A 12664-nucleotide genomic window follows, 5' to 3' on the forward strand; every position below is an offset into this window, starting at 1 on the left:
AATCTTTGTGAGTGTGTTTCCAGATCAGTTTAGTGTATGGATTTGTGGATCAACAAAGTACATTGTCCTTTCTTATGTGGGTGGGCATCCTCCAACTCATTGAGGCCTGAACAGGACAAAAAGGCAAAGAAAGGAGGTGTTTGCCCTTTATACTTCCTGCCTTTCTGCTGAGCTGGGACATCTATCTTCTCCTGCCCTAGGGCCAGGATTTACAGCAGAGATTCCCTGGGTTCTCAGGCCTTGGGAATGGGATGAGAATTACACCCCAGCTTGTCTGAATCTACAGCTTAATGATAACAGATCATGGGACTTCTCAACCCTTATTATCATATGAGTCAGTTCTCTCTCTCTCTCTCTCCCTATCTATCTATCTATCTATCTATACACACACACACACTATTTATTCTGTTTCTCTGGAAAATCCTTACTAGTATACCAACATTATATAGTATATAACAAGATAACATAGGATATGCATATGTATGTGTACATATATATTAATTAACTGGTATGACTAAAAGGATGTCCAAACAGTAGCTCTGATCTGATATGCTCTTCTGCAATGTGACTTTGCAACTCCTCCATCAAGATATGGCTCTTGCTTCTCAGCCCTCTTGAATCTGAGCAGGATTGTAACTGCTAAGACCAATTCCACATGGTATGAGTGGCACAGTAGTAGTTCTGAAATTAGCCCTTCATTTTCTCAGTAGCTGAGAGTTCTAATTTTCAAAACTCTTGTTCTTAGAACATGGATGCCCTTTTTCAAGTGCCTGGCTACACAGAGAGGCTATATCATGGTTAGCAAAAGTCCCATCCTATGACAAATATTGATGCTTTTGAACTGTGGTGTTGGAGAAGACTCATGAGAGTCCTTTGGACTGCAAGGAGATCCAACCAGTCCATTCTGAAGGAGATCAGCCCTGGGATTTCTTTGGAAGGAATGATGCTAAAGCTGAAACTCCAGTACTTTGGCCACCTCACACGAAGAGTTGACTCATTGGAAAAGACTCTGATGCTGGGAGGGATTGGGGGCAGGAGGAGAAGGGGATGACAGAGGATGAGATGGCTGGATGGCATCACTGACTCGATGGACATGAGTCTGAATGAAGTCCGGGAGTTGGTGATAGATAGGGAGGCCTGATGTGCTGCAATTCATGGGGTCGCAAAGAGTCGGACACGACTGAGCAACTGATCTGATCTGATGACAAATATTAATTATCAGTCTTTTCAACAAACCAACTGGCTTGTCCAGCATTAAGGTGCCTCTAGCGGCAGATTATTTGTAACAGCACGAAAAATCCAAGCAAGTACTGCAAGCTGTGCCAAGCCAACCCCCAGAATCTTTAGTGATAATAATGTTTTCATTTAAGACAAAAGTTTTTATGTGGTTTGGTCTGCAGAGTGAAGCCAAGCCTGCTGCCAAGGTCCCAGAAGACAGAGCATAAAGCCACAAAAGATTATTCCAAAGACTTAAAATCTAATGGAATTTGCTTTGCTTGATTTTAAACTTGCTTTGGAGCATTAATCCCATTTTTTTTCTTTCATTTTCTCCTTTTCCTAATGGGAATGCCTACATTATGCCTGTTTAATTGTTAAATTTTGAATGCAGATGCTGTGCTTCCTAGAGTTTACAGGTCCACAGATGGAGAAACATTTTGCTCCAGGGTAGTTTATATCCAGAGTTTCATCCATATATGATATAGATGATGAAATTTGGAATATATTCAGTTGATGTCGTTTAGATTAGAGTTTGCAAGGATTAATGCTGTAATAGGCTAAGACTGGGAGACATTGAGCCAAAGTGAATGTATTTTGCACGTGGAATGCGTGTGGGAATTTTAGGGGAACCAAGAGTCTGTTGATTCTTTTCAACCAGTGGTCAAGAGTTCATGTTCACCTTTAACCTAAGAATTTTACCTTATTTGGAAATAGAATCTTTTCAGATGTAATTAGTTATAGTAAGATTGTACTGAATTAAGATAGACCTTAAATCCAGTTATTAGTGTCTATAAAGAGGAGGAAAGAACTGTTTAAAGATAGAGGCAGATGTTAGAAGGCAGCCACAAGTGAGAAAACGGCAAGGGTTACTGGAAGCTGCTAGAAGCTAGAAGAGAAAAGGAATGATTCTTTCCTAAAGCCTTCAGAGAGAGCATGACTCTGGCAACATCTTCATTTCACACCTTTAGTCTCTAGAATTATGTAAAAATAAATGTCTATTGATTCAAGGCACCTAGTGTGTTGTGATTTGCTATAGCAAAGCTAAGAAAGTAATATAAATCCTTAAGAGATTTGAGAAAAAAAATATTTATAAGGCTATTTCCACTGATTTCAGGTCAAAAGATAAGGATGATGTTAAAAAAAGTAATGAAAGAGGTGATTCTTGCCACTCTAAGCAGAAGGTGTCTGCTGAATGCGGAGAGAGGCCACAGTGATGTGTTGTCAGATACCAAGTTGTGCCCATTTTTCATACAGCTGGCGCAGGTAGAATGCCTCTGACAATGTCTATTTACAGATGCTGTATCTTTACCATCAATTGTATGCATGTTCTGTTCTTTCACACTGTCCTGGAAAGACGGCTATTTGCTTCTTTATATTTATGAAGTTCATTGATAGTAGCACTGAATTTGAATTTTGGGAGTGATTTAGTAAGTAAACCATTAATTTTATACAAAACTAAAAGCCAATCTCACTCTTAATATTTAAAAAATATATATCTGTTTATTTGCACCAGATGTTTAGTTGTGGCAGTCAAACAGTTAGTAGTGGCATGTAGCTCTAGTTCCCTGAAAAAGGATTGAACCTGTGCCTCCTCCACTGGGAACATGGAGTATTAGCCACTGGACTGCCAGGGAAGTCCTGTCACTCTCAAAATTTTAAACGGAAATGTCTTTGTCTACATTCAAATTGATATGTTACAATCAAGTTTTATCAAATATGTGTTTAAGCCATTTTTTTCAGTTAATTTCAAGTATGTTTTGTTCACCAAAAGAAAGCCTCCTTATAAAGTAGCTGTGCTAGTTACCCGTTGTCACAATAATGTTTATTAACCACTGGAAAATCAGTGATATTCAATAATAAGCATGTATCTTCTTTTCCATAGCTCTCTGGTTTAGCTAATATGATTCTCCTTCAAGTCACAAATCTGCAGGTTGGCTAAATTTTCATGAACTCAGCTGGCTTCAGCTGGGCTCAGCTGGCCTCAGCCCCAGATATCATGGATAGTGGCTGTCTGGAGTATTTCTTTCACTTTCCAGTAGCAGAAGCATGAGAGCACTAAGTCCAAACATCCACACGTATTTCATGTTGATGTGCACATTTCACTGGGCTAAAGCAAGTTAATGACCTCCCCAAAAGTATGGCTTGGGAAAATGGAAATGTGCTCCTCTCACAATGAAACCACTGCCAGTGTGTGGCTTATTGTAGTACTAAAGGGAAACAAAGAATTGGAAATGAAACTCAGTCTACCACAGTGTTATTTGTAAGTGTGATCCAGGCCACCAAGAGGGTTTATTTTAAGACTCCTAATTGGAAATCGAAATACCACATTTTTCAGATTCTATCAACAGTGTCATTAGCATGATAGATGATTAGCAATTCTGCAGAACTGTACATACTCAAAGATTTAACATGTCTCTGAAACAGAATAGAAAAGAGCTATAGCAAATGTATGGTGTCTGACTGTGTAGTAGCTTTGTGCTTTGTCACCTTACTTAGTTGAAACTACATTTTCTTGAGTTATTTTCCCTGAATACTGCTGAAATAGGGTTTATAGTACAAAACATTGAGCAAGATTTGGAGAAAGAAGTGAAGCTGTGGCTGCTTTTATGCTCTGAAGGTCAGGGCAAGGTGTTCTGCTTACATCAGATCACATGTTGTTGCTGACTCATCCCCTTGATGGTGGGACCACCCAGGTTGCAGCTCCAGCTCCCACAGATTTTCTCCTTCAGCTTTTTGGAGTTCTGGGCTAAGCAGCAGTGTGGCTCTGTCAGTGGTTACACTGAAGTAGGAAGTGGTTGGAGGTAGATGCAGTGATATAGTAATAAAGTTTTGAAGTTTGATTTCCAGAAAATAAAATCTCTAATTAGAAGAATCTGCCAATTTCCATGGTGAAAAGTTTCTCACCATGGCCTATTTTATGTTAACTGCCTTAACAAATTCTCAGCGTTTACCATTCGGCCTTTCATGAGGTAATGAGTCAGTTCCATAACCCCACCAGTTATATGTAAATTCTAGTTTTTCATTCATCATCTTATTTTGTGCTTAACAGTTCCATATTGTTGTGTTTCAGTTTTCCCTTTTGCGTTTTGGTTTTCCATGCATTCTGCCATTTTACCCTATGACTACCAGCCTCATTTATCATGGTGACTTAAATTCTAACGTGGTATGCAGAAGTAACAGCCTTTTAGACTTCTCCAACAGCCTCCCCCCCAATTGCATATGTTTAGTATCTATAATAAACCCCATATTTCTGTATAACTGGCTCATCAATCTGCCAATATAGTGTATATATATTATACACATACACATTATTTTAATGTATACATGTGTTTATGTTTATATACGTTCCTTGCAGATTAAATCTCTGTCAAGCTGATAACCATATACCAGGAGACAGAGGTCTTATCAATTTATGAAAAGCCCATATCTGGAACAATAGTTGGAGCCACTGCCTTACTTCATTATGAAAGTCTTTACAGTTGAATGTTTCAAACAGTTATTCAGGAATGTGCATCATAGATAGAGATTCAAAATGTTCTATTAAGCTCTAAAAATCAAAATGACTATAATTTAATACTAGAATTTTTCTAGGAGCTGAGTATATGTTTTCTATTATGTACTCATAAATGGAGGAAATGACAATGTTTTGATAAAGGATATCAATACAAAATCTAATTATATTTGTCATCTGATTCCTGTAATACATCAGTCTTCTTCAAGGATAGCAGATTTATGAAATATTTAAGTAAGCTCAGAACTGATATTTAGTGGAATCTCACTGTCTTTTATTCTTCCATCACATTACAGATTCGTCTACATTTCCCTGGTCGTCTATTCTGAGTATCCATTCTCTAGTAACAATTTCTGTATGATTAAAATTGATTGGAAATAGAAATAATTATACTGCATACTGTATACACAAAGGAATGTTTTGGAATTATGTGAATTATATGACAGAATTTAGGGAAAAAACATCTACTCTTAAATAGGAAATGAGCTATCTATGAGAATTTAACATGGCTTCTTTACAAACTGTAGAAATGGACTGCTTTCTCCTTTCACTCCTATGTATTACTTTACCACTGATTAAATTTAAGTGATAGAGCATCTATTTAGCCCAGGCTTATCCAGTGCATGTAATTTTGTGGAAAGAAAGTTTATTAGGCCATTTGTTTAATAAATCAAAGTGCTCAACAATGGTATAATTCTTCCCATACCAAGATAGAAATAATACAGGAGGCAGAAAACTAGAGGGATCTTAAATACTCCCTCAATAATTTTGGCATCGAATTTACTGAATAAATACTGAATAAATATTGAATTTACTGAATATATATTATTCAGTATTAAATAATACTGAATAAATTCAGTATTAAATAATAAATTAAATTAAATTCAGTATTATAAATCATTTTTTTTCTTGATGTTCATCTTTCCCTTCTCTTCCTCTCCAGATTTTAGTCAATATGTACTGCTAGACTAAAAAAAAAAAAAAAAGTTATGGGTCTTTCTGTGCTCCTTACATCCAGCAGCTAAATTTTGTTACAATTTTTTGACTATATTGTTTTGATTGTTAACTAGCAACTATGTATTTCTAATTACTGTATTTTGATATAATTATCGTCTATGTCCTCTTGAATTTTTTTTCTATTATAAACCATACTGACAAAGAGGAATCATGTTTCCAGACAATGTTGTCAGCAAAATTCCGGCAACATGTGAAAGGTGTGTGTGAGTGTGTTCAATCATGTCTGACTCTTTGTGACCCCATGAACTCCTCTGTCCATGGCATTTTTCAGGCAAGAATACTAGAGCAGATTGCCATCTCCCAACCCAGGGATCGAACTTACATCTCTTGTGTCTTCTGCACTGCTCACTGTCAGGCATATTCTTAACACTACCACCACCTGAGAAGCCATATTTGAAAGGCAGAAAAAAATAAAAAAATTTATCCTCCTGGCTTGAAGGGTAGACATGTAGTCTAACAACAGACCTGAGGTTTATAGTTCCCAATAGAACACCTACCAATCAACAGTTACCCTGTTTAGGTGCTGAAGGAAGTTAGATCATTGATGATAATCTATTGTGCTTCTGTTACTTTTTGATTTTTCAAAAGCAAGACTCCCCAAACTAGAAGGTTTTACCTTTTAAAGTGATTTTCTGATGATGAAACTGAAGGTTCAAAAATCAATGATAAAAGATAAGATGAGAGGAACCTGGTTTGTCTATATCAGAGACTGTCCTGAGAGTCAGGGAATCTTGACTCCTTTGATAATATGAATAAATAAGAGAAAATCTCTTTCCTTTGCCAACACCAACTATTTCCTGGTAGCTTTTTTGGTTGTTTCTTGACAGTCTTCTGATCTTGCTTTCAAAATATAATCCACCTGCATCCCTTAGGCTTTGGGGTGAAGTATAGATCAAAGACCCACTTTTCCCTCCAGAAATAGTTTACTTTCATGACTTCATTACAACAGTCCAGGGGGAACACTTTAACCACTTTACTCAGTAAACTTCGATTCTTCCTGAGCTTATGTGCTTGAACTCAGCTTATTGTGTTTTTTTTTTCCCCCTTCTCTTCTGTTTCTCTACATTCTTTAGAAAGAGCTGTTTTTATACTCTTTTTTTTTTTTTGTATTTGAGTGCTAACCTTAGTATGACTTTAATAATATTTCATATATTGATCCTCAAGCTCTACATAAAATTCACAGAAGTAAATGTAGAACTGTTCCACTGTAAATTTTCAAAATGACTGAAATTTTCACTAAATAGAAGCTGCAAGCATCTATTAAGATTTTGATCTGTTTTTATAGTCTCATAATCCCTATTTCCAAGTTGATTGTCTAGTGACTAGAAATTGTTAGGTATGATTGAATACAATAGATTCTATTTCTTCTTTTTTAAGAAGGAATAGATGAACAGATATGTTTTCAAATTTAATTGTTTAAACATTTGGATATTTCATACCATCATTTGGCAAATTTTGGCTTGTCTGGTGGTGGCTCAGATGGCAAAGAATCTGCCTGTAACGCCAGAGACCAGACTGTGTTTGATTTCTGGGTCAGGAAGATACCCCGGAAAAGGAAATGGCTATCCACTCCAGTATTCTTGCCTGGAATATCCCATGGACAGAGGACCATGGCAGGCCACAGTCCATGGGTTCACAAAGAGTCAGACATGACCGAGCACACGCACACTTACTCACATTGAGTATAATATATACAACTGTTTCAATCAGAGCAATTTGCAATCACACATTGTAGCATTAACTTATAATTTTTATTGACGAAATAGTTCTTTTATCGTCTTCTTTATTCAGTCTGTGTTATACAACTGGATTTTTAAAATATGCTTTTTCATTTTATCACAAATATTTTGCTTTTAGCTGTTAATTCATCATTGTAATGTATTGTTTTTTATGTTTGCACATTTTAAAGTATTTCTAGTAGGGTTAAATTCCAATCAATAGCAAAAAGGTTAGTCAGTAGCAGTATACATTTGCCTAGTTCCTATAACTTAGCCAGCCAGATTATGTACAGTATAACTATATGACATATATTAACCATGAACTGTGGAAGAATACTTACAGAAATAATCAAAGCTGCAATATGCCCCTTTTCATATTAATTATCTTTCATATTGTAGTTTATTTTGAATTTTTCCTCTTCTATTGAGCTAAATGCTTTAATTGCTGGTAGAAATGAATAATCATAAAATATAGCTTTTTATATTTCCTGGATTTATTTTAAAATATTTAATTTCCTAGGGAAAGTATTCTATCATCCTTTCTCTTAAAGAAACCCCTATTAGGTTGTAATTGTGTCTATTTGAATTAGACCTTGAAGTGGTCTTTCACGCTTTTGTTATTTCAGGATTAGATTACTGCAATCCTTTCCTGGCTTCTGGCCCAGGAGGAGCCTGCATAAACGCCAGCTGGTACCTGATGCCACTGCCAGATTCTTCCTGCAAAAGACGTCAGTCTGAGGATATTTTCATGCTCCTTTCTCATTTTTACCCAATTATAAGTTAAACAATATATTGATTATAAAATGACCCCTTTTCCTTGAAATTTTTAGGGACATTAGGCTACTGAGTATTACCAAGATTTTTTTTCCCCAAGTACTCTTTTTTTTTTAAATTTTATTTTATTTTTAAACTTTACAATATTGTATTAGTTTAGTTTTGCCAAATATCGAAATGAATCCGCCACAGGTATACATGTGTTCCCCATCCTGAACCCTCCTCCCTCCTCCCTCCCAAGTACTCTTAAGTAAACTATCCATTAATCTCAGGTTTAGCTTATAATCATCTAAAAATAAATTCTTGTAAAGTTTTTCTGCCCCTTCATCTGTAGAACACTTTCAATAAATGTGTGTTTTGGTATTCCAGATATATATATTTCTCAAAAAGTTACATCTTAACCTTTTGTAAATATGAAAAAAATAATTCAAAAATTATGTTTCAAGGTTATCACTCTTACATTCACATTGCTTTCTAAATTGTCATAATCCATTCACATAAAACTGGGAATACAACACAGTGCAGTATATACTCCACATTTAAATGTTAAGTTTAGGAGAAAAACAGGTCAAATTGTCTGATTTTCATCTGGAAACTGATTCATTTCTGTGAGCAGACATCTCTCAGATAAACTCATGCACATTATTACTCTTCAAGAAAAAAAAAACATTACTTATAAAATATACTTGAGGTTATGGTTATAAGGACATATAAGACAGTAGTGGGGCTTTCAAATATTTTATAGTTTATAAAATGAAAAGAAAAGTTTATATAATTGAAACATAAAATAATTCATTATGCATGTTCTATAGATAATATACACAAAACAACAAAATAAGGAGGGAAAGATGAGTGTTAGTAAAAATTATATGCATTAATTTGCTGATACTTTAAAAAATAAATAATAAATTTCTATTGACCAGACCAGCAGTGAAGGAAAGGTAATTGAAAATGAGAAAACATTGACCTGGGTAAGGGCACAGAGGAAGAGTTATCTAAGAAATATGAAGTCATATAGTTTGATAGGAATCTATATTTTGGGATGGGAACAGGGGAAAGGTAAAAAAAAAAAAAAAATTAAGGTGAAGAATCAAGCACTTAAACACTTGATCAAAGAATTTAAGAGAAAACTTGCAAATAGGGTGGTGATACAATAAATAAGAAGCTCTAAAAGATTACATTAATAAGTAACTATGGAGTCATTATGAACAGCAATGATGAGATATGTTTTAGGGCAAGAATAAAAGTAAAACAGCAATCACGGATCTATTTACAGATGCATATGGTTTGAGGAATCTTAACTTATATGTAAAGTACATCATGTGAAATGCTGGGCTGGATGAAACAAAATCTGAAATCAAGATTGCCAGGAGAAATATCAATAACCTCAGATATGTAGATTGCACCACCCTTATGGCAGAAAGCTAAGAAGAACTAAAGAGCCTCTTGATGAAAGTGAAAGAAGAGAGTGAAAATGTTGGCTTAAAATTCAACAGAAAACTAAGATCATGGCATCCGGTCCCATCACTTCATGGCTAATAGATGGGGAAACAATGAAAACAGTGATGGATTTTATTTTTTGGGGCTCCAAAATCACTGCAGATGGTGACTGCAGCCATGAAATTAAAAGATGCCTACTTCTTGGAAAAAAAACTATGACCAACCTAGACAGCATTTTAAAAGCAGAGACATTACTTTGCCAACAAAGGTCCAGTCAAGGCTATGGTTTTTCCAGTAGTCATGTATAGATGTGAGAGTTGGACTATAAAGAAAGCTTAACACCAAAGAATTGATACCTTTGAACTGTGGTGTTGGAGAAGACTTTTGAGAGTCCCTGGGACTGCAAGGAGATCCAACTAGTCCATCCTAAAGGAAATCAGTCCTGAATATTCATTGGAAGGACTGAGGCTGAAGCTGAAACTCCAATACTTTGGCTACCTGATGTGAAGAACTGACTTATTTAAAAAGACCCTGATGCTGGGAAAGATCGAAAAGGAGAGGAGAAGGGGATGAGAGAGGATGAAATGGTTGGATGGCATCACTGATTCAATGGATATGAATTTGAGTAGCTCCAGGAGTTGGTGATGGACCGGGAAGCCTGGCATACTGTAGTCCATGGGGTCGCAAAGAGTTGGACATGACTGAGCAACTGAACTGAACTGAACTGGATGCATATATGTTAAGGGTTTACATAAGTTTTTGGCTCATAATTATTATCAGAAATGGTTACCCGCATTTTACTAGATGAGCAAAAAAAATTTTTTTTTCATTTAGAATTTTTTTTTAATTTTTAAAATTTACAATATTGTATTTGTTTTGCCAAATATCGAAATGAATCTGCCACAGGTATACATGTGTTCCCCATCCTGAACCCTCCTTCCTCCTCCTTCCCCATATCATCCCTCTGGGTTGTCCCAGTGCACCAGCCCCAAGCATCCAGTATCGTGCATCGAACCTGGACTGGCGACTCGTTTCATATATGATATTATACATGTTTCAATGCCATTCTCCCAAATCATCCCACCCTCTCCCTCTCCCACAGAGTTCAAAAGGCTGTTCTATACATCAGTGTCTCTTTTGCTGTCTCGTATAATCACGTGCCCATCTTCACTTCCCTTAACAACATTAACTGTCAAATTCAGGTCTCTAACTTTTTCCCAAATGATGCTAATGAATTTTATGTTTACTTGAATTGCTAAAGATACATAAATCTCCAAACTTACTCTAATAAACTATCATTGTACCTCTTTAAAATACTTTTGCTGCTTTAATAGAATGTGTTTTACACTGTTTTTCTATTTTTAAGATCTTTTGGGAAAAATAAATCCATAGTAGAGAAGAACACAGAAACACTTAAGGTCTAGGTATTATACAAGGTACTCAAAAATAATTGCTGCTTCTTTATTTTGTAAAATAAGTTGTAATCTCATATAATTATCTGTTCTTTAGTTTATTATGCATTTAAAGCCAAAAACATATTACATATCCACAATTATAAAATATAATTTTATAAAAATCCCATTTAGCCATCTACATACTTTTTAAAGTGTTTATGCTAAAATTTGCTTTTTTAGAACCCATACTTCTTAAATTCTGTTTACCAAAGAGTATTTTTGCTACCATTGAATAGCAGATTTCAGTATGTCCCCAAGTTGGGGGTAAAAGTTCTACATAATTTATAGACTGAAGTTGGAGGATGTGCTTCAGTGTAAATCTTTTTCAGTGAACTAATGAGATATTGACTGCTTCCTCCTTGCTACACAGTGCCTTTATTTTGTACCCTACACTGGTGATAATGCATAACAATTGGGATTTTTTTTTTTATCCTTGACAATGTGGGAATAGTCATATCTTCAGGTAAAGAAAACTCTGCTTAGTGGATGCATCAACTGATATTTACATAAAAAGAACAACATTGCTGCATATAATTTAAGATACATTGCATTTCAATAAGCACAATTGTTTCTAATAAATTGTTAATGCATTCAATTACTTTGAAATGTCAACTAAAATCTTAAAATTATTAAAATGTAGAAAATAATTCTCAGGAATATAATAATTTACTAGATAATGTTAATCAATTTTATTTTTTATTTTTATTTTTTTTTGTTAATCAATTTTAAAGTTCATTTTCTGGCAAGGAGCAAATTCCATTTCATGGAGAAATTCCTATATATTTATATTATAGTATAACTAATGATATTTTTTAAACAAGGTGTTTTGTAATTTCAGAATGTTTTCTGTTTACATACTAATAACAATGTTTTAAAGTGACCAACTTACTTAATTCTGAAATGTTTCATTAAAATTAAATGTTTTTATATTCTATTGAGGTAGGAGGTAGATGCCCTACACCTACCCCCGAGGGTAAAGCAATTGGAGATTCATCCCCTATGGACTGAAACTTCAATATGAGAATATCAAGACAATTAAGAGAGTTGTCTGGGCCCTGCCCAGACCACATATTTCTCATTCCTGAAGTCAGGACATCTCCCACAAAGAAAGGCTCCTTGTAGGTCAAAGGTAGAGTAATTTTTATGGGATACTGTACCCATAAGCCTCTTTGGTATAATCTATCTTGGCTAAAAGATGAATGTGCACACATGGAAGAATCCTGAGATATACCAAATATGGACTGTGAATCAGGCAAATTAAAATGATTGGCCAAAGGAAAACCAGAAGATACACCCAATAAAATAATTCCAACTGCCATGAGGATGTGACTCAGTAACTCAGGGGCTCTCCCTCTGAGTTTGCCCCTATTTCTATCCACACATACTGTTTCTTAAAAACACCAATACAGTATACTAACACATATATATGGAATTTAGAAAGATGGTAACAATAACCCTGTATACGAGACAGCAAAAGAGACACTGATGTATAGAACAGTCTTTTGGACTCTGTGGGAGAGGGAGAGGGTGGG

This window comes from Bison bison, unplaced genomic scaffold (assembly GCF_000754665.1).
Source record: "Bison bison bison isolate TAMUID 2011002044 unplaced genomic scaffold, Bison_UMD1.0 scf7180017864358, whole genome shotgun sequence".
NCBI lineage: Eukaryota > Metazoa > Chordata > Mammalia > Artiodactyla > Bovidae > Bison > Bison bison.